Source organism: Petaurus breviceps, unplaced genomic scaffold (assembly GCF_028583685.1).
Source record: "Petaurus breviceps papuanus isolate PSGF00001 unplaced genomic scaffold, PetGlider_PUasm1.0 91133, whole genome shotgun sequence".
In the NCBI taxonomy this organism is placed as follows: domain Eukaryota; kingdom Metazoa; phylum Chordata; class Mammalia; order Diprotodontia; family Petauridae; genus Petaurus; species Petaurus breviceps.
The window spans coordinates 75287215-75311549 of record NW_027187419.1 but is presented as its reverse complement, the minus strand read 5'-3'; the positions used below and the strand labels follow the sequence as shown (position 1 = coordinate 75311549).

The 24335-nt window shown below is 38.6% G+C and overlaps 1 pseudogene; it reads right to left on the bottom strand.

Annotated features, from left to right (window-relative positions):
* Window positions 1–20713: 20713 nt before the first annotated feature.
* Window positions 20714–21235, bottom strand: LOC138155286 (ribosomal protein eL22-like pseudogene; annotated as a pseudogene).
* Window positions 21236–24335: the final 3100 nt, after the last annotated feature.

Sequence of the window (24335 nt, the reverse complement as noted above, 5' to 3'; positions counted from 1 at the left end):
TGTTATATGTAACAGAGGGTTTCTCTATAACAAAGTCTATGTTGGCAGATGGCCAGATTCAGTGTGCTTTGTGCTAATTGCAATAAATGACATACAGATCTTTTTCATTTAATTTTTTTTACTCCGATTTATGGACCATTTTTATTGGGAGGAAAATTATGTACAATTTTTTTAAAATACAGAATTGAAAAATCTTTTATAGTAAAAATATAGCACTCTTATCAAACAGTAAAAATTTCTTGCTATATAGAAATTAATATGTATGTACTACATATTTAACTGAAAATAAACTTCATATTCAACTGAAATGAGTGTGGTCCACAAGTGAAATAATTTCATAATATACATATATTAATTTATATTTACTATCACTAGAACTTAAATCTATATCAATTAATGAAAAAGATAAGCATTTCATGTTTGTTTTCCTTAAGGATGTAGAAGTTCAATGTCAAATAAGACAAACAAGATATTAGAATAAATATACAGCTTAGTGATACCTTGAAATGTAATGTAAATTAGAGGTTTTTGTTTTACTTCTCAGCCTGAAGTGGACAGATGGATTAGATATAAAATTCTATTCTAAAAATAATATGATCTATTGGGAGTCATAGAAAAGTTATATGGATAAAATTTAACAGCTCTGTATTAAGTTTAGGAGAAAGGGGACCAAGTGTAGAAGCAGGGTTGGTAGCACAATTGAGGTTAATTATAAAGTGTTGAATTTTGTGTTTTAAGATTCAGCTTCTTCCTCCTAACTCTCATCTTCATCTTCCTCCTCTTCCTCCTCCTCATCTTCTTCCTCTCCTTCCCCCTTCTATTCTTTAAGTATTTTCAGGTATTTGCTAGCTAAAATCTTCTTGGGTAATATATCTTCAAGAAATTGAAAGGTTTCTGACTCTTCTACAGTATTTGATAAGTCACTGTAAATAAGTGCTTTCTTCTCTTTTCCACTGCCATATTTATAGGAATAGGTGGCTAGATACTGAACAAAGAATTTTGTGGCCTTGGCTGTGAGCACCAGTGCCTCCTGATTGATGCTGGACACCTCCGGGGAGCTCTTCATGATCACCCAAATGCAAGATAAAGGTAGCGAGAACAGCCTCTGGTTGATGCATTTCTCTTTGCCGCCATACCCATCTGCCATCTTGCCGCCACCACCCCAGCAGCAGTGGCAGAAATCATGTGGACTCCCTTACTCCCTTTTTCATTTAATTTTTTAAAATTATTTAAAAAAATTTTGAGCCTAACAAACATAAGCATTTCAATATACAAAGGAGATAAAAGAGGACTTCATATGAGACCATGAACTTTTTTATGTATATTTTTAAAAAGTGTACATTAAATGTGAGAAGCAGAGTGGTGTAATAAGTAGAGAGCTGCCCTTAAAGCCAAAAGGTCCTAGATCTCTGTCCTACATCTTCTTCCTCACCTCCCCAGCACAATTAATTTATTAGTTAGGCTAGCAGAAACCAATAAATTGGGTCAATGGCCTTTCTCAGTGACCAAAGACCTTGAGTGAGGGCTGACAGGGTATTTTTTTTAAACAATTAGCAAGATGACAGAACAAAATCTCTAGCAACATAGGTGTGTCTTCTTCTGATTGGCTATTGATGACATAGTCAGAATTGAGATTACAACATTTGGATCTCCCCTTCTGAAACCCCCTTAACCCAAACAGAGGTTAGTTGACTATTGCCCAGGGTCACACAGTTAGTATCTGAGGCCCTAATTGAACTCAGGTCTTTCTGATTCCAGGCCCAGTGCTCTATTCACTGTAATACCAAAATAATTTGAGAAGGTGAAGCTATTAACAGTGACCAGGGATCAGAGAACTCTTCCCATAGGAAGTGGCCCCTGAGCTAAGGCTTGGAGGATTCTAAGAAACGGAAGTCAAGAGAATAAAAAAAGAGATAATAATAAAAAAGTTCAAATCTGCTTTCTTTCATAGTGTGATTGTGATAAAAGATAAAGCACTGTCTAACCACTCTATAAAAATGAAGTATTATTTTAACAATAGAAAGTATGTATTGTTTGCATCATAGGGTCTTCTGCCATAAAATAGCAATTAGTCTGTGTTCTTCCCCACCTCCACCATCTTAGTCATTTAAACAATGCTCATCTGAACTTGCAGACTGAGAACTAAACAACCCATGTACAAGGAAGGCTTCAAGAGCTAGAAGAAAAAAAGGAATGAGAGGTGGTATGATCTTGAAGACCCCCTTCTTTCCCTATGGAGAGCAAAGGGCTGTATAGAGAATTAAAAAATGAGTACAGCAAGAGATTTAGGAATAAGATGGACTCTAGTCCTTTCTACTGGATTGCAGAACACCCAGGAAAGAGTGGTTAGGAACATATATGCTATATAGGTTGACTTAAGATCTTTAATATTTTAAATATGTATTTAATGCTTCACTTTGGCATCTATGTGGCACTTTGCATAGAGTACCAGACTCTTTCTTCCTGAGTTTAAATCTGGCCTCAGACACATTAGCTGTATGACCCTGGGAAAGTTACTTAACCCTGTTTGCCTCAGTTTCCTCATCTGTAAAATGAACTGGAGAAGGAAATGACAAACCACTCCAAGGATCTCTGCCAAGAAAATCTCAAATGAAGTCATATACCACTGAAATGAATGAACAACAACAAATTGGCACCTGCAGTTTCCTTTGGGTTTTACTGCACTGTGTCTTAATCATCTTCATTTCCCACAACTATCAGGTTCTTGTGAGTCTCAAAAATCCACATTCAATGTTAATTTTATATGGAGGAAAATAATACCTGTCTGCCTCATCAACAAACTGATAGACTCATAAACTTCTGTTGACTTAACTCCAAGCCCTACATAATCATTTAAAACAAAATTAGGCTGATAAGTCTAATGGTAATAGCTGATCAGTGTATAGGCTTAACCTTTCTGTCTGGTTTTCTGCTCAACCATTATAAATATGAACTTGGAATATTATTTTAATGTTCAGATACCTACATTTGTGCTAAACTGAAGACAATTATTTATAGATACCTGGGATTTTTAAAAGTAATTTCTTGAAAATGATCTTCAGTCACATGTGTTCTGTGTATATTGATTTTCTCCCATGTCCTTTACTGCAATGAAAATAAAAATGACTTTACTCCATTTTGACCATTAATTCCATGCTTTACTCTGGGCATAGAGTTTTGAATTTAGTAGGAACTCAATAAAATGCTTTTGAATTGAACTATTATGGAGGAACTAACACCTGCTAGAAAAAATTGAAGATGATGGAATATCAGCTGCCAGTGTCTCTGATCTAATCATGAGATTACACATAAAAACAGCAAGTCTCCATTAGAATTAGGTAGCTGTAATGCAAGAGAGTACTTGAAATGAGACGACAAGGAGTGATTTTTTTTTTATGTTTCTCTGCAAGTAAAGTCAAGATGCCTTCCCCTAACCCCTGCCCCAAATCTCTTCTGTCTGTGAGAAACAGGATGTGACTCGTTCTAAATCTTTCCAGCACCCATCTTCATCTTCTGCCAAGTTGAATCAGAGCGTACACTTGTCCACCACCTCCACAGCTGCGTGTGCTGAACTATCCCAGAGAGCTTAATGGCTGTTTGGTAACACAGAAAGCTTTCCATCTAAAGGGATTTGGGGTAAGACTGGGGAGCAGGACCTAACCATACAGTCAGACATTCAAGCTTAAAAATGACATGTGCACCATGAATCATGGTGACAAAATGAGCCCCCTAGATTTGTCTAGCTCAACCTCCTGCCATTATTTGGAACTAGGCTGTTGCAGTCCCAAACCCCAGTCCTACCTTCCTAATGTCCCCTTCTTGTACCTCACAAATTTCTGTGTTTGACCCTAATTCTATTTCTGAGGCCATTTTTCTATCTCTGGCCTGACATTGACCTGTCCTTCCTGGTACTGGCTTGTGCCCCATTCTCCTGGTCTTCATTGACTCTGCGATGTTTCAGTTTAATCTCTCCCTTTTAAGCAGGAAAAGATTCTGTCCACTATCCTGATGGACAAAGCTTACCCATGGACGTTCCCAGAGCCCCTTTCCAGGAATAGTCTAGCACTAATGCATCATTGGACCTTAAGATGAAGAGAAAAACCAAACATTCCTTTTACCCAATGTACCTCAGCCAGGTCTCATAAAAAAATGAGTCAATATGGTATAGAGAAATGACTGGATTTAGAGTGGGAAAAACTAGACTTGTATATAAACTTGGCTTCTTCCTTCCTGTGGGATCTTGGTCATTACTTAGCTTCTCTGTGACTTAGAGTCTTAATCTTCAAAATAACAGGTTGGGCTAGATGATTAGAGGCATCTCGACTCAAAATTCTATGAAATGTGTGATGATCAGACAATGAGCAAGATCTCTTTAATTATGTAAACCTATTCTATATAGTAAAGCTATGTTACATGCACTTCTTGGTCGGTGTGAGGACACCCTCTAATGAAGGGATATAAGGGTGTCAGTTTCAAGTCTTGCCAAGGGTGGGAGGCACTACAGTAACAAAGGATCAGGCCCTGCCTGACAGGTGTCTAGTTGCTGCCCATGCTCTAATAGTTAGTATAGAAGAAACTTTCCTGTTAGCATAGAAGGCAACCTCACTATCAAGATATCTTTGTTGATCATGTCTCACTACTGCCCAAACTGCTCACCTAGGGTAGGGCCCTCCAGGTTTGCTCAGTTTTCCAGTTCCTCGTAGCATAGAACAAGAAAGGACCCTAAAATATTACATCCTCCAACCTATTCACTTTACAGATGAGGAAATTAAGGCCCAGGAAGGATGAACTTTTATAGAAATGCCTGTATGACCTTTAACATACTGTCTTCCTGAGTCATACCATATGAAATAATCCCTTCATTCCTCTATGTTATCCTTGGAGAGCAGAGACAGGAACCACCTCAGCTACACTCTTAGGCAAAATACTCCTAAGTGTACTATATAGTACATTAGTAGCTCTGACTCCCGACAGTTCCAGCAAGTACCTAGGAAAGTCCTTATCCAAGCATTTCTACTTCCCAGAGCACAAACAAAAAAGGTATAGCTCCTTGAGCTCTCTCTCTCTCTCTCTCTCTCTCTCTCTCTCTCTCTCTCTCTCTCTCTCTCTCTCTCTCTCTCTCTCTCTCTCTCTCTCTCTCTCTCTCTCTCTCTCTCTCTCTCTCTCTCTCTCTCTCTCTCTCTCTCTCTCTCTCTCTCTCTGTCTCTCTCACACCCCCCCCCCCCCCACACACACACACACACACACACACACACACACACACACACACACACACACACACACCTGAACAATAAGGGGCAAAATATCAACACCATGGGAGAGGTTTGTTCATTCATTCAGTCATATACAATTCTTTGACCCCATGGACCATCATCCAGACCAAATGGTCAGGTTACCATCTTAGGCGTGTATCAATAATTACCTGCCTTGCATAAAATGAGGCAAAAGTGGATAAAAGTGGGTCGCTGATGTCTGGGCAAACCATGATGCTGGTTGTTACAGACTAGCTAGTCCAACTGCCTTCAGTGAGAGGAGAGATGAAGACTTGTCCCTGCTGCGTTGCTATTGCTTTTTCTCCTCATCTCACACTTATTTCTTTGAATTTTCTCTATAATTCTGGAAATCATAGCTTAAACTTACTTATCTCTTTCTTGCTGGAGGGAAAAGGAGTTGGGATAGGGCATTTTCATTCAGTTCATTATCCTGAACTTCCATGTTAGGAACATTTTCCTCTTGTCAGCCATGCTTCAGTGACAGCCTGTTTCTTAATTTACTGCCTGACTGACAGATTTAACTTTCTGCTTTGCATTGCATACCAACTCTGGGGTAACACCTGTTGCTTGCCTATTTTTTTATTTCATTTGACCCCTGGCTTTTCCCTAACCTGTACATGTCCCAAATCTAGATTTAGCATCTAGCATCCAGGCTGCTAGTTCCAACTTGACCTATTTGTTGTTGTTGTTCAGTCATTTTCAGTCATGTCTAACTTTTTATGACCCCATTCAGGGTTTTCTTGGCAAAGATACTAGAGTGGCTTGCCATTTCCTTCTTTACCTCATTTTCCAGATGAGGAAACTGAGGTGAATAGGGTTAAGTGGCTTGCCCAGGGTCACATAGCTAGCAAGTGTCTGAAGCCAGATTTGAATTCAGGAAGATGAGTCTTTCTGATTCCAGGCCTGGTGTTCTATTTGCTGTTGCCCAACTTGACCTATGGAACTTGAGTATTCCCTAGATCCAGATTTTTTGTCCAACTCTAGACCCCTTGGCTTCATTATGACTCCAATTTTCCAATTTCTCTGTCCCACTATAATCCTTTCCCCTATGTCCTGAGCTTTGCTTTAGTGTTCTTTGTCCTGGTTCTGTACCCTATTCAGGAACCTATATTGCTTTTTTATCCTGGCTCTGACATTCTGCATATATTGACTAGACTAAGGGGATTGAGGTCTAACCTTATCATGCATTCACCCACTAAAGAACATTAAATTGTTCCCTCATCTCTAGGATAAAATAGACACCTTAGTTTGGAAATTGGAGTACTTAACAATCCTTTCTTTCCAGACTGATTTCACCTTACCCTCTACCCTCTTTATATGTTCAATGTTCCATCCAAACTGGTCTACCTGCTGTTCCCTATACATAATGTTTCATCTCTCACTTCCATGCTTTTATAAAGGCTGAACCCCCTGCTTAGGATGCTCTCCCTTTCAATTTCTGTTTTTTTAGTCTTAGGTCCTTTCAAGAATCAGATCAACTGTCTTCTCCTTCAACCAAAGGCCATTTCTGATTGCCCCAGTTATTAGTGTTATACTCTGAAATAATTTCACATTGATTTTATATTTATTGATCTGTGGGCATGTTATTTTCTCCCAGGAGACAGCAAACTCTTGAGGACAGAGGAAGTTTCATTTTAATTAAATTATCAACAACAACAATAGCATTTATATAGCACTTTAGAGTCTTCAAAGCAATTTGTAAATATTTCATTTTTCCCTCATGGCAACCTTGTGAGGTAGGTGTTTTTATTATCCCCATTTTACAGATGAGGAAACTGAGGCAAACAGTGATTAAGTGACTTCCACAGGGTTGCACATCTAGCTTGTGGAGTCAGATTTGAACTCAAATTTGGTCCGGGCCCAGCTCTCTGTTTTTGTGTTTGCATCCTCAGTGCCTAGCACATATTAAATATTTAATAAACCTTTCTTGAATTGAATGAAAGTACTGAGCTCATTAGCTATCTATAGCAAAGATATTTTTAAACTCAGCTCCATTTTAAAAACAATTTTCACAGAAACCCATGCAAAGTATAATGTAGGGGAGAAAATAATTTGTTGGTTCTAAGATGGTAACCAGATCCACGATAGCCCATTGCTGGTTCTGTTGGAGTTGGAGATAGTAGAGAGTATGCTGCCTGGCTAGTTTGTCCCAGGAACAGAACAATTAGTAATCTGGGTGAGATTCAAGAGAAAGTACTTCTCTTTCCAGGTCTATTTCTAAAGCAGCAAAATTACAAATAGGCAATGACTCTTTATATGCTAAATGGAACCCTAATGGTCTGAAAGAGTATCTTCTCACAAGTGGCTTTATCCCAGAGACCAAGAGGCAGGTCATATGTTTTGAAATGGAAAAGCTATAGACTTTCTTAATTACTATTTATTTATTTTTGCTTGTAAACACATATTTGAAATTTTCATTTCACTTCTTTAAAATTGAGCTTGAGTGTAATGATTGTAAAATGTGTATGCCTTGAGAACAGAACAGACACCTACTCAGTTGTCCCATATGAGTAATATCTGGTGGCATTCTGTATAGGAAGCACCAATATAACTGCTTCCCACCCATATTCAATTAATGGCAACTTCTCTATGAAATATTTTTAATTCACTTATTTTCTATTCAGTGTATGAATTTTTAAAAATAATTAAGTCAGACATGAAACTGAAATAATTAGCAGCAAATTTGTCTCAGTTCCTGAGAGCCGATCTGTGTTCAAGATTCTGTACACAGGGACTTCCCAAAGAAATCCATGGAGATTTGTAATAGAGAAGGATGGAGTTCACACTACTCAAATGAATTTCTTATAGATGGTTTTACCATTTTATAGCTCATTGATCCAATAAGATAAGGTATTTAAAGGGCATTGCAATCCTTAGAACACAACAGGAATGTCAACTGTCATGCATATCATTTGTATTTTTCAAAAAAATTAGGGGTGGCTAGGTGGTGCAGTGAGTAGAGTGCTGGCCCTGGAGTCAGGAGGACCTGAGTTTGGATCTGGCCTCAGACACTTAACATAAACAAACATAAAAACAAAACAAAACAAAACAAACAAAACCCCCCCACAAAACTAGCCGTGTGACCTTGGGCAAATTACTTAAACCCAATTGCCCTCCAAAAAGAAAAAAAAAATTAAGAGGTAAAATTGTCTGTGATATATTCCAGATGTAACTGCCATAACTAACAACTAGTAACACCCGTGACAAATGTCACAGAATGTATCTACATATCAATTTTTAGGGCCTCTGAGATACCTTAAAGAGGGTGGCCAGGAGATTTCCACGGTGGATAGGAGTACAATAGAGCGAGGATAGTTCAGGATTGGAATTTATCTGCCAGAAGAGGGAAGTGCTACAATTATTCTCACTAATCTGGTGACAATAGCCATTCTTTCTCCACTACAAGTGGAGAATTTTGTTGTCCTGAGGCTAAACCTCAGTACTATGCTCTGTTAATGGCTCTAACACTTTGTACTTGTCCCCTAAGTTTGATGAAATTAAGTAATTTAGAGAGTTGAGATTTCAAGGACCCTGTAAGAATGAAGAGAGATGATAAAAAAAATGATCCTCACCTCATGAAAAATTCAACTAAAACTTAATAAAATGGTAGCTACTATTTGACAACAAACAGGAACACAGCAAGAAAGCCAGGCTGTTTTTATAAACTATATTAATAGAAACACCTGGTAAACAACAAAGATTATATCAAGATTGCACTACAAAGTCGATACTGTGTCTCCTAAGGAAATACAAATCCCTACTCAGTACAGTATTTCATGTAAAAAGTGAGTCATCATTGTCTCACTGATTATTTTAGGAGCTATTAAAAAGGTTACTGGTGTTGAATTCTAATGAGGTTTTCTTTGCACATTAGTTGTTAATGTTCTCATAGTCTTTTAACTTCAACCATCTCCAAAAGAATTATTTTTTAGGAAACTAAGTTAGTTAAACATATTAAGTGTTTTTTTTCTTAAGTGTACTTGGTATTCATAAAAGTGATTCATTGTAAAAAATGTTAAGAACCGTTGATGTAAATGGAAACTAGAATCTAAATCTTTCCTAAATAATTCTCAAGTCATTGACAAACTCAGAGTAAGAGTTCTCTTTGCCCACTTCTTATCTATGTGATCTTGGGCAATCACTTAAACCTCTATGGGCCTGTTTTCTCATCTGTAAAAAGAAAGGGTTGGACAAGATGACCTCTGAAGTCCTGTCCAGTTCTAAATCTGTGATCCTATGAGTTATATCTCCAGTGGTGATGGTTCTCCCTAAGCTATCTAGATTCTGCTGTCTGGTCTGTATATAACCATTTACATTTGTTTTAAAATGCTTAGCCAGGATTGGGGCATTATTTATGAATGTGCAGTATTCCCTTTTTCAGGAGCAGGCTTCTACTGCCTATTAAAGGCAGTAGAATTTAGGGCCCCTGAGTCACCTTAAAATTGCCTCATTGACTTCCTGGTGACACTCTAACACACCATGCACATGACTTTTATGTCTATTTAGTAGTTTAGAAGCAAAAATAAATGTTTTCAGGGTAGCGGAGTCAAGATGGTGGAGTAGAAGCAGGACCTCCCTGCTGCTCTGGCTTCCACCTTCCCCAATCCATGTAAAAAGGGGACTCTGAACAAACCTTGGAGCTGCAGAACCCACAAAATGACACAGAGAAACTAACCTCCCCCTGAGGACAGCCCGGCAGGCCGGCAGGAATCGGCCAGCACACTCCTAGCCCCACACCCAGCCTGACCAGCCACAGGCCAGAGGGGACTCCAGATCAGCAGCAGCTGTGGCCGTTTCCAGATTTATCAACACATAGATGTGAAGGACAAAGTGAGAGGTCAGTGCATTCTGGACTTTGGGACCTAGTAAGTGGGAGTGCGTGGCTTGCCATTAAGCCTCCGGCACAGCTAGCCAGCGCCACATGGCAGCTTCAGCTCCTGGCCTGCAGAGTGTAGGGGGACCAAGCACCAGTCTGAGGGGTAATTGCTCTTGCTTTAACCTTCTTGGATTTGGATTGCAGTCTAGGGTGGAGGTCCTAGGGTATGTGTCCAGCTTGCCAGAGCGTGTGGAGACCTCAGAGAGGGCAACCATCTAATACTTCTGGCAGCTGAGAAAACCCCAGCATTTGGGACGAAAGCTCCCCTGTCTGATGGCAGAGTCCTACTGTGGCAAAAAGCCCAGGGGTCAAGTGACTGAGGGGCAACATGACCTGGCAAAGGAAACAAAGCAGACAGAAGATTCCAACATTAGACTCCTATTTTGGGGACAAAAAGGAGAAAAGCAAGGAACAGGAAGAAGATAGTGAAGTCAGAACTCCTGCACCAAAAGCCTCAAAGGGAAATACGAGCTGGTTACAGGCCATAGAGGTCCTTAAGAAGCAGAGAAGAGAAGTGGAGGAAAAATTGGGAAGAGAAATGAGAATGATGCAAGAAAATTACAAAATGAGAGTCAACAGCCTGACTGAGGAAAATCATACCTTAAAAAATAGACTAACTCAAATGGCAAAAGAGGCTCAAAAAGGCAATGAGGAGAAGAATGCCTTAAAAAGTCGAATTTTCCAGATGGAAAAAGTATCTCAAAAGCTCACTGAGGAAAATCATTGCTTCAGAATTAGATTGGAGCAAATGGAAGCTAATGACTTTATGAGAAATCAAGATGCTGTTAAACAGTTCCAAACAAATGAAAGAATAGAAGGCAATGTGAAATATCTCATTGGAAAAACCACTGACCTGGAAAATAGATCCAGGAGAGATAATTTAAAAATTATTGGACTACCTGACAGCCATGATCAAAGGAAGAACCTAGAAATCATCCTCCAGGAAGTTCTCAAAGAAAGCTGCCCTGATGTTTTAGAACCAGAGGGCAAAATAGAGGTTGAAAGAATCCACCAACCACCTCCAGAAAAAGATCCCAAAAAGAAAACTCCTAGGAATATTATAGCCAGGTTCTGGAATTCCTAGATTAAGGAGAGAATATTACAAGAAGCCAGGAAGAAACAATTTGAATATTGTGGAAACACAATCAGGATAACCCAGGATCTGGCAGCTTCTACACTGAGGGATCAAAGGGCTTGGAATATGATATTCCAGAGGTCAAAGGAGCTGGGATTAAAACCAAGAGTCACCTACCCAGCAAAACTGAGTATCATGTTTCAGGGGAAAATATGGTCATTCAGTGGAATAGAGGACTTTCAAGCATTCTTGATGAAAAAACCAGAGTTGAAAGGAGGGGAGGGGGAAGATGAAAGCGCACACTTTTGAAAAGGGACAGGATCAAAATAGAGAATAGAACAAGTGGGAGGTGGGATAGGAAGGAGGGAAATATAGTCAGTCTTTTACAATATATCTACTATGTTATTGTTTTGCATTAGCTACACATGTACAACCTATACTGAACTGCTTATCTTCCCAGCAAGGGTGGGTAACAAGGGAGGAAGGGAATGAATCTAGAATTCAAAGTTTTAAAATCAAATATTCAAATGTATGTGTGTATATATATATATATACTATTATTAATACTATTTTACATGTAATTGGGAAATAATATATACAGGCACTGGGGCATGGAGATCCACTGGAAAAGTTGAAAGAGGTATGGGAGAAAATATGGGAGAGAGCAGATTCGAGGAGGGGATATCCTGTGAGTCTGCTATTTTGGGGCAGTAGGTAGGGGGAAAAAGGGGGAGAAAATTTGTAACTCAAAATCTGGCAGAAATGAATGATATAAATCAGAAGTTAATAAAGCATTTGAAAAAAATAAATGTTTTCATTCTTTATTTAGTAAAGTTTTCAGTAAATATCTCATCTTTTTAAAATTAGAAATGCTTGGGGTGAGGAAGAGAGGTAGGAGGGATTGTGGTGTTCTAGGTTTTTCTTTTGGCAGCTTTAACTTTGTCTACACACCTCTTCCTCACTGATTGAAATCTTTTTTCTGCCTTGTATTTAATACTGGTTACATTTGAAGTGCTATGTTCAGTTCTTGATAGCACACTTTAAGAAATAACACCTGTTTTTTAAGGTTTGTAAGACACTTTACTTGGATTAATGATCTCATTTGATCCTTAGAATAAACTTGGGAGGTAGATATTATTATTATTATTAATCTTCATTTTACTGATGAAGAAACTGAGGCAGAACTAAATTAAGTGACTTGCCCAACAGTTAATAATGACAGCTAATGTCCAAGGAAGGATTTGTACTCAGATATCCAGACTTCAAGTCTGGCACTCTATCTTCTATGCCATCTGTGATAGTAATGGCAATTAAAGATTCCCCTGTATTGGCTTGGTTTTCAAATTGATTGTGTTAAAGTCCAGAGTTTGTTAATCCCACCTGTGGGATGGGCTTGTGGATGTGAAAAGAAAGTCCTGAAGTGGGAGGAGCTGGTGATGTAGATTTGGAGAGACAAGAGAGAGGCGGAAGTTCTTTTTGGAAGCAGCACCTCGTGGAGAGAGAGAGACTAAGAGATTGCTGGTGGCCGCTTTGAATTGCCCTGGACTTTTGAGACCTGCCCCCTGAGCTGCCAAGGACTGAGGAGACATGGCTGTTTTGCTGGTACTTTGTCTGTCTGTTTTGATGTTATTTTGCCAGATTTGTCCACTGGTGAAAGACTGTCCTGTTGAAGAAGTCCTGGAACCTGGCATTTGGTTAAGAAGGCCTGAGACTGTCCTGCAGACAGAGAGTGAATACTGTCCACTGGTGAGGGACAGTACTGTTGTTGCAGGGGTCTGGAGACTGTCCGGCAGACAGAATGAATACTGTCCACTGGTGAAGGACAGTGCTGTTGTTGCAGGGGTCTGGGAGCCTTTCTGTTGGTTCAGAAGCCCTGAAGAAGGATTTTCTTGTTGTATGTTTACAGAAATCCTGGGAGAGGGCTTTGCTAATGTGTTCAGGGGTTCTAGACTGTTCTACAGACAGAGGATAAATTCATGAAGGGACTGGCAATGTATCTTATGGCCTTGCTAAGCCTTGTCTCCCCAGGAACTAAGATTGCTGAGAACTTGCCTCGTGTCAAGATGAAGAAAAGACCTCCATTTGGGTATTAAGTGCTGTGTTTAAACTTGATGTAACTCTGGGGTAGATTCAATTGTGATCCAGGGGTGGGGAACTTTCGACCTTTTTGTGTTCTATGGTTGAGCAAATGAATGTATTTTACTTATGTTTGGAAACTAATCTCCATTTGAGAAGAGGGGCTTTGTGGTGGACTTAATTAAGATATAGCCTAGGGGTGGAGAAGTATTTAGAACAGAGACTTTGTAATTGATTGAATGATTGGAAGGTCCTGGGATGGGGTAGTCCTTGGAGATTATTTAATCATACTTAGTAAATACTGTATTTTGAATGATGTCATGTTTTGATCTTCTCTGTTCTTGGTTTGTCACTGAATAAAATAGAGAGCACCTATGCTGGTATTTTGAACCTGGGAAGTTGCCTTTGCTTGGTATTACATTACACCATCTAACTTCAATGTCAAAGATTGGAGGACAAGAGAATCCAAAGGAGTTAGCCAGGTATGCAGAAAGTTTTGAAACCACTATCAATTAAGGCAAGATTGATGTAATTAGGGATATTGAATTTATAGATAAAAATCCATAGGAGGGACTTGACAGGACTTGACAGTTTGAAGGGCTAGACTTGAGAGGGCAGAGCCTGCTCCTTTTTGGAATCAGATGACCTTTCTGGATAATCCTTTCTCCTTGATATCTTAGAAGGAAAGCCAGTAATGCTGCTACATACTGCACAAGGGGAATGCCTTTAACAGTTGTGTTTTCTGAACCACCTGAGTGTGGTTTGATGTCATCTTTTGCTTAAGTCCTTCAACCAGAGCTTTTAATAAAGGTTCTAAGTTGGAAATTCTTCAATATTTAAAGGACCCATGATTACTCTTCCCTTCTATTCAAATTGCAAAGCTTTCATGCCAGACAAAATAAAATAACATCATTGCTTGGTTGCTAGATTTCTAGTGGTGAATCTTCATAAGCTAGTCCTTGAAAGGCAGAAACAGAACTTGTCACTCAAGGCCTTTCCAGCTTTACTAAGGCCTACCAGAGCTTAGGCACTGCTGGAATAACCTTGGAAGTCAGAACCACTGGCCCACCAAAATGAGGTCTAAGAATGAACTTTGGTGGAGGAATCTGGAATTGTAACCTGGAAATGAAAATATATTGCTTGCTAAGATCTAGGACAAATGCCGAGAATAAGAGAATAAGAAGGTTCCAGAAATAGTTTCCATGGGAAAGACAGGGAAGACAAAACACTGATGCCTCCAGTAAAAGGTAATATCCTTCAAATTCTTAATTTCTTTTTCAAGTCTATAGATTTAACCCTCCCCAAGTGAAGGGTGTGGGTATATACTGGGGATCCAGAGGGAAGGAAATGAGGGAAGATGATTCATACTCTCAACATTCTCCAGAAGGTAGGAGTAAAGATAGGAAAACTAAAAGAGACATCATAGTGTAGCAGAAAGAATTCTAGAATGACTGTCAGAAAAATAAGATTTCTTCTCAGCTCAGCTACTAACTAGCTTTGTGAACCTGCCAAGTCATTTGATCCCCTAACCCTCAATTTTGTCATCTGTACAGTTATTGGGTTGAATTGGATTATTTCTAGTGGCACAGAGGATAGTGTGCCAGGCCTGGAGTCAGAAGAACGTGAGTTCAAATGTGACCTCAGATACTTACTTGCTGTGTGGCCCGAGGCAAGTCACTTCACCCTGTTTGCCTTAGTTCCTCATCTGTAAAATGAGCTGGGGAAGGAAATGGCAAACCACTGCAGTGTCTCTGCCAAGAAAACCTCCCAAAAAGGTTCATAAAGAGTGGCACACAACTGGAAAAGACTAAGTGACAACAAAGATTATATCTAAGATGACTCATAGTTAAAAGTAACTTTTAAAAATATATAAACAGAGTTAGTGAAATAGCCAGGAGTTAACCTAATGTCCGTGAAGGGGACCTTGGGTTCACTCTAAGATATGACCTTTAGGAATGAACAAAATTACTATTTTTTTCTGTGACTTGTATGATTTTGACTATTTCTGGTATCATTATTGTGTTTCTCTGGGGTTAGCTGATGACAAGTTAGTTAATGGAAATAAGGTTAACTAATGACTCCTGTTTTCACTCTGTGGAAAACAGGCAGGAGGACAATAGTCACTAGTTGTGCTTAGAGGAAGCAAAGAGAGTTCATTCAGCTAGAACTCTCACCTTGCCCTGGATGTTCCTGGCCAAATCCCTGACCATCCTCATCCTTGTTTCTACAAAGATTTACTAAGTGCCTGCTACGTATGGAACACTACTCTGAGCCTTGGGAATACACAGAGCTACAAGACACAACGGTTGACCTCAAGAAGCTTTCAATCTAGTAGGGAAACGAGACAGCTACATCAAAAGATAAGGAATAATAACATAGTAAGTACTACATCCCAGGTGAGTGATAATGCCAGAGGAGTTAAAAGAAGGAAAAGATCACTGAGAGCTGAAGTAGTCAGGGATGTGGAACTTGAGCTGGGCTTTTTGATGGATGGACAGGACTTGAACAAGAGTAGATATAGCATTGCAACCAGGGCTGACTACGAGCAAAGGCACAAAAGTATACTGGTCATGGACATGTTCAAAGAAGAGAGAATAGCTAAGTTTAGTTAAACTAAAGATTCACGTAGGGGAGTGAGAGAGATAAGTCTGGAATTATAAATAAGGACTAAATTTTTGAGGACCTTAAGTGTTAACCTAAAGAGTTAAGATTTTTATTAGGTAAGCAGTAGAAACAAGTTTGTTTGTTTTTTTTCTCCCTACCCCCCTTTCCCCCGCCCCCTGCCCTTTGCCATGTGTAGGAATTACTCAGGGAGTCAGGTTTATGCTGTGGCCCTTTTGGTGAGAAGTGTTCTCATTGCTAAATAATCTATGCAACTCCTAATTGGTTCCATGGCACCCCTAACTAGAGAGTTGCCTCAAAGATGATTGACTAGTATAAGAAGGAGCCCCCAGCTGAAGGTATGAGACAGGCTGAAGAGAAATAGATCTTCCTCTTTCACTTTTGGGACTCTTCCAGATTTCATCTTCCTTGCTTACTTACAGCAAGTGGGGTATGGGTGAGGAGGTGATATCTCTCCCTACCCCCTGCCTCTGAGCTCCAGTAGTGTACCACAACAAAAGCATGTGGTGGCAGTGGAGATCAGCACATTTGCCTGCATAAGCTTGAGTATGCAGCTGCCATCTTCTCTCTTCCTCTGTGTTTCTTCCCTGAACATAGGACTGCTACCAGCAAGCAGTAAGCCTGAGAAATTGTCATTTCCAGCTTTTGAGGCTGCCTCCTAAGCTCAGCAGCTGTTCACTCCTCTGAGTTGGTGGAAACTGCTCATCAGATGGTTCCTGCAACTATTTTGTATTTTGGAGGAGAAAGTTACCTCAACTACCATGATGCTGAGACTGAAAGGACTAAGGAGGCCTACGCCATGTCTTGCCAGTCTGAAAAGACTAGACCTAGAAAGTGGCTTAGATAATGCAGATCTAAAGTGAAAGGGAAATCAGAAATCCAACAAAGTGCTTTTACCTTTTGGAAGAATAAAGTGATAGTAATGTTTTATTTTAAATATTTCTTAATGTAAGCTTCTGAATCTTTTAGGTTTTAAGAATTTCTTTTGTGGCTGAAGAAGTAAATAGCTGTCCTATGCCTGGTATTTATATTGTACATTGTGTGTTCTTTCTGTGTAGGGACATTCCTTGTTAATTCCTCTTAGGGAGGCCCCTATTTAAGCCTTTGTTCTTGTTCCAGGGGCATAACAAACCAGAGAGATGAGAAAAGCTGAACTCCTGTCATTGCAGTCAGGTCCCTCCTAGGATTTGCCCGGATCTGTGTGAGTCCAGAGCAATAGCCCCAGGGGTGGACTGGGTCCTAGGTAACATGTGAAAATCCTACATTTAGAATGTGACTGCATTTTTGGAGAGAGATCTTTGAATTTGCTCTGCTTTGGTTCAACACATACAATCAGAAATAGAGAGTAAGGAAAACCCTTAAATGAAAAAAGAATTGATGTAATGACACTGCAAGACACATTCTTTGAGACTACAAGCCATATTAATGCACAGTCTAAATTAGACACATGCAAATTTGGAGGTTTTTACTTTGGGTTTGATCTACACTATAATCCTTTCACCAGAATGAGGAGAAGGAATAAATAGAAATATCTAAAATGATGGATGAATCCATAAATGCTGCCCCTGACCCCAGTTCATGAGCTTAATTTTATCAACTCATATGTACAGCCTCATTTAACTTACTAATGATGGTGTCTTCAAAAGGTGTCTGGGTCAGCTAATCTTTATTGGTGCATGTGAAAAAATCTTTGTCCTTCTCTTTGCCCTTCTTACTATAAAACAGTGATAGCCCTATTTACTGTTGCCAATCAAACCTCACCTCTAGTTGGGGATGGGGCTGTCTTTCCTGCATCTATCACATGGACTGCTTTGCATCTGAGAAACCAGGAGAGCTAAGAAAATTGGGAGCTAAAGAAGCTAGATTGGTACACATAGAATATAAATTCCCTGAGGGAAGAAATTATTATTTTTGTCTTTGAATTTCTAGTGTTAGCACAATTCTTTGCACATAGCAGATGCTTAATAATTCTCTATTTAGTTTATTTTTATTTAGACAATCAGAGTTAAGTGACTTGCCCAAGGTTACATTAAGTGTCCGAGGTCAGATTTGAACTTAGATCCTCCTTACTCCAGGACCAGTGCTCTATCCACTATGCTACCTAGCTGCCCTCCATTTAACTTATTTTTAATAGTATTTTATTTTTCATCCCAATTACATGTCCAGATAATTTTTAGCATTAATTTTTACAAAATTTTGAGTTCCAAATTTTTCTCCCTCCCCTCCCCTTTTATGAAAATGGCAGGCAATTTGATACATGTGCTATTATGTAAAACATTTTCATATTAGTCACATTTGTAAAAGAAGAGATAGATCAAAAGGATAAAAACCACAAAAAAGGATAAAGTTAAGTGAAAGATGTATGCTTTGATCTGCATTCAGAGTCCATCAGTTCTTTAATCTGACTGTGGATAGCATTTTCCTTTGTGAGTTCTTTGTACTTGTCTCGGATCGCTGTGTTTCTGAGAAGAGCTGAGCCATTCATAGCTGATCATCACACAGTGTTGTTGATACTGTATACAATGGGGGCAGCCAGGTAGCACAGCCAGTAAGAGCACCGGCTCCAGTGTCGGGATGACCTGGGGATCAAATCTGGGCTCCGATACTCAGCACCACACCCAGAAACAACTGGCCATGTAACCTTGAGCAAGTTACTTAACCCCGATTGCTTAAAAAAAAAAAAGATACTGTATACAATGTTTTCCTGGTTCTGCTCATTTCACTTTGCATTGGTTCATACAAGTCTTACCAAGTTTTTCAGAAATCTGCCTGTTCATTCTTTCTTATTGCACAATAGTATTCCATTACATTCATATACCACAGTTTGTTCAGCCATTTCCCAACTGATGGTCATTCCCTCAATTTGCAATATTTTGCTACCACAAAAAGAGTTGATTTTATTTAAATATATATGTATACACACATATACATATATGTACATATATTTTGCACGTTTAAATCCTTTTCCCTTTTTTATGATCTTTTTGGGGAAACAGACCTAGCATTGGTATTGCTGGATCAAAAGGTATGCATAGTTTGGCTGCCCTTTAGGCATAGTTCCAAATTACTTTCCAGAATGGTTGCATCAGTTCACAACTCCACCAACAATGTATCAGTGTCTCAATTTTCCCATATCCTCTCCAACATTTATGATTTTCCTCTTTTTTTTTGTCTTATTAGCCAATCTGATAGGTGGTACCTCAGAATTGTTTTAACTCATATTTCTCTAATCAAAAGTGACTTAGACTAAGTATTCCTGAAGACAGCTTTGATTTCTTCATCAGAAAACTGCTCGTTATACCCTTTGACTATTCCTCAATTTGGGAATAGCTTGTTTTCTTATGAAAGTTCTCTATATATTTGAGAAATGACACCTTTATCAGAAACCCTTGCTGTATAGATTGTTTCCCAGCTCTCTACTTTCCTTCTAATCTTGGCTGCATTGGTTTTGTTCATACAAAACCTTTTTAATTTAACATAATCAAAATTATCTATTTTACATGTTGTAATGCTTTTGATCTCTTGTTTGGTTGTGAATTCTTCCCCTCCCCACAGATCTGACAGATAGACTACTCATTGCTCTTTTGATTCCCTTGATGGTGTCACCCTTTACATCTAAATCATGCACACATTTTGAGCTTAACTTGATACATAGTGTGAGATGCTGGTCCATACCTAGTTTGTGTCCTATTGTTTTCCTGTTTTCCCAGCAGTTTTGTCAAATAGTGAGTTCTTATCCCAAAATCTGGGGTCTTTGGTTTATCAAATATCAGGTTATTATGGTAATTAACTACCATGTCTTATGTATCTAATTTATTTCACTGATCCACCACTCTATTTCTAACCAGTACCAGACATTTTTGATGATTGTTGCTTTATAATATAGTTTGAGATTTGGTATTGCTAGGCCACCTTCTTTTGTATTTTTTTTTTCATTAATTCCCTTGATAATCTTGACTTTTTTGTTCTTCCAGATGAATTTTGTTGTTGTTTTTTTCTAGCTCTATCAAATAAATATTTTTGGTAGTTTAATTGGTATGGCACTGAATAAGTAAATTTGTTTAGGACGAATTGTCATTTTTATTATATTGGCTCAGCCTACCCATGAGCAATTAATATTTTTTCTTGTTTAGATCTATTTGTTTGAAAAGTGTTTTGTAATTGTGTTCATATATTTCCTGGGTTTGTCTTGGAAAGTAGACTCCCAAGTATTTTATACTTTTTTACAGTTATTTTAAATGGAATTTCTCTTCCTATCTCTTGCTGATGGACTTTGTTGATCATATAAAGAAACACTGATGATTTATATCTTATATCCTGAAACTTTGCTAAAGTTGTTAATTATTGCAAGCATTTTTAGTTGATTCTTTAGCCACCATTTCATCTGCAAAGAGTGATAGTTTTATTTCCTCATTGCCAATTCTAATTTCTTCATTTTTTTCCTTCCCATTGCTATAGCTAACATTTCTAGCACTAGTGGTAATAATGGGCATCCTTGCTTCAACCCTGTTCATATTGGGAAGGCTTATCCCCATTAGAGATAATGCTTACTGATGGTTTTAAATAGATATTGCTTATCATTTTAAGGGATGCTCTCTTTATTCCTGTGTTCTCCTACCCTCCATTTAATTTAAAACAAAATATCTTTGACTCCTCTTTTTCGAGTGTGTATCATCAGTCAGTTGTATGTTATCTATAAGTCTTATTATGTATAAGGGCTGTGTTTCTGCTGTTTGAGATCTGGAACTGGAATATATTAGTGATGATAGCATTAGGTTGCTATCTGTGTCATTCTTTTTTTTTTAACATTGCTGTAAGTTTTATTTGCCAATAAGTTAAAGTGTATTCATGTTTTCCTTTTTTTTTTGACACTTAAAATTCAAAGCCCCTAAGAAAGGGCTCAGCTTCCCATTTAATCTTCAGATTCAGAACCTTCCTCATCTTGACTAATCTGGAAATAACGAAGTTCGTATGTCTCCTTGTCAGATGCAACCACACGAAGCCAATCACGAAGATTATTCTTCTTAAGATATTTCTTGGTAAGATATTTTAAGTATCATTTAGAGAACTGCTTCTCAGACACAACAGTGATCTTATTCTTGAAGCATTCGATATGAACAACATTCCCTAGGTTCCCCGTTTTTCCATTGACTTTAACTTTCTCCTTGAAGAACTGCTCAAAATTTCCAGAATCAAAGATTCCATCTTCAACTGGATGAGTAAGGTCAAGGTTAAACTTCCAAGTTGATCTCTTAGCCTTCTTATCTTTTGGCGGTGCCATCTTGGACACACACGTTGCGGAAAGGGGTGTGTCATTCTATATGTGTCATTCTCCTAAAGTATTTTAATCTTTTCAGAGGGTTTTAATATCCAATGATGTAGTGCAAAGAGTGGGGAACTAGAAGGCGAAAACTCTGGGTTCTCATTCTGGGTCTGACATTTATTAGCCATGTGACCTGAGGGAAATCACATTATCCACTCTGAATTTCAGGTTTCTCACTTTTTAAATAAAGAGGTTAGATGAGATGATCCCTACACCTAGCTCTAAAGTAAAACTTTGGTTTTATTATCCCTTTTGCCAAATTCCAAATTACTTAGCCTAGAATCCAAGGCCTTCCACAGTCTTCCTTTCCAACTTTATCTGCCCCTACCTCTGTATATGAATGCTCCATTTCAGTTACATTATTTTGACTGTCTTCTGCATGTGCCTTGTACTTTCCTACTATGGATGTGCTTTTGTTCACATCAGACTCCTTGCCTGAGTTATCTTCTACTTCCTTCAAAGCCAAACTCAAATCTTCACTTTTCAAAGAATCTAAGATTTGGAAGGGTTCTGAGAGGTTATCTACATCATCTGTGGAGTATTTCCAGACGTCCTCAAGCTCACAGAGAAATCTCCCTCCTCTCAAGGGATCACTTTTTGATCCTGTGCTGTTTATCATTTTGCTAATGATTTGGATGGAGCTAGAGAGTATTGATTGCCAAGTTTGCAAATTAAATGACAGAAGATTGGAAGTACAGCTACCTTGTTGCATGAAAGAGTCGGGATCCAAAAAGATCATAGCAGACTGGAACAATATACCAAATAGAGTGAGCTAAAATTAAGTAGGGATAAATTTACAGTTTTGCAGTTGGTCTAAAAAAAAACCCCCCAAACTTCAGAAATACAGGATGGAGAGAAGGTCATCAGTTCCTATGGAAAAAGATCTAGGAATTTTAATGGACTACGTATTCAATATGACAACAGTATTATGACATGGCAGCTCAAAAAAACTATTTCTATTCTAGGCTGTGGTAGGAGCGGAGTATCCAGAACAAAGAGGGCAGAAGCTCTGATGTACTGAATTCTGGTCAAATGATACTTGAAGAACCATGTTCAGTTATGGGTTGTACATTTCAGGAAGGATATAAACTGAAGCACATCCAGAAGGGAATAACAGGTAAAATAAGAAGACTAAGAAGCAAACCACATGAAAAATCGATTGAAAGGACTGGGGTTGTTCAGACTGGAGAAGAGGCTTAGAAGAGCATAATAGTTATCTTCAAATATGTGAATGTCTGTCACTGGCAGAGGGATTTGATTTTTTTTCTGCTTGGCCCCAGAGGTCAGACCTAAAAACAGAGTGGAAATGTACAAAGAAGCAGATTTAATCTTGATGTAAGGAAAATCTTTCTAGCAATTAGAACTCTCCAGAGTGGAATAGACTGCCCAGAGATATAGGATGCCCATTCACTGGGCATATTTAAGCAGAAGCCACTTGGCCATCTGCCAGTTATGTTCTAGAAAGGATTCTGATTCTGTATTTCATCAGAAGATTCTGGACTAGGTTGCTCCTAAGGTTCCTTCCACCATTGGATTTATGCAGTTCTGTAATCACTTTAGTTCTTGTTATCTGTAGTACTCACAGAACATTTATCAATGCCAGCTTGTATTGTCAGTTATCTTTTAAAGTATATGTGTATTGTCTCCCCAACTTGATGGTGAATCTCCTTGAAGACAGAGACCCTCTCTATTCTATTCACATTTGCATCATAGTATAGTATCTTATACACAGGAGCTGCTTAATGCATGTTTATTGACTGATACTCATAATCATCCTTCCAGTTTTGTATCCATGGAAACAACATAGTAAATGGAAAGATTGCTGCTTTTGGAATCAGAAGACCTCAGCTCCAGAATCAGGCTATGTGACCTTGGACAAGTCACTTAATATCTCTGCCAATCTATTTCTTCAATGGTAAAATGATCTGACTCTCCATCCTGCTCTAAATCTGTGATTCTAGTGTTAAGCCTTATGGTGTCCTTGAAAGTGTGACATTAGAAGAAGTGTGACATTAGAATTACAACTCTCTCACCCCCACCCCCTCTGAACATGTGTGGATTGAGTCGTGGGCACCAGCCGAGTGCTAGGCTTCTGAGGCAATTTTAGAATGATCTGCCTGGTTATTTTAGATAGCAAGTCAGGCTGTGACTAGAACACTTTTGATGGGTCCTTCCTGGCACACTACTTTCAGTGAACTAATTTTAAAATATATTTTGGGAAGGAGGATAAAAATATAAAATATGTTTAATATGCCCTGAGAAGCAAAAATGAGCCATCTATTGATTAGTGTATTTTGTTCCCCCAAGAACTTGTAAAGCATGCATTTAAAATATCAAGGTGGAAAAAAAACCCAAACTTTTCTCACAAGTACTGAGTCAGAAACATTTTAGACTAAAGTGACTTTAGCAAGAAATGACTTAACAAAATGGTTCATATGTGGCTCTGAACTTCTTTGGTGTGTGAACTATCTCGGACCAAACAAATAGGAAAAAAAGTCAAACCAAATTTATAAAGCTTTAAGAAGTCCCTTGAGGACCATAGCTGATAAGTTGTTGACTCTGCTAGTCAGGCTCAAAGGTAGTTCTGATATGATGATCATTGAGTTCTGTGAAATGAGGTCAGACCTCTTTCTGATTTTTGTAGAGAATTTAACATTTCGTTCTTGCTCACAGGCATAATGCCCCTATGTCTACTGGAATAGTCTAAACCTGTTGAAGAATTCCAGTTGGCACTCCCTCCACCTTTTGACCCACCCTGGGACTGGCACTCATCTACTCAAAAATCTCAAGTGCATTAAGCATAATTGTAAATGCATTAAATAACTACTTTGCTCAAGAAACTTTGACCTGAGTAAAGTTCATATTCAAGGGCCTCCATAATGTGGTACCACCCTACTTTTCCAAACATATTATTTTTGAATCTCCTCTTTACAGAAACTCTCCTATTGGAATTGCTTTGTGTTATTTTACTTCTATGCATATTACATTCCCCCAGCAGAACATAAGCGCCTTGAGGGAGGGACTATTTGTTTGTCTTTGTATCCCCAGCACCTAGAGCAATGTCTGACACATAGCAGGAGCTTAATTATT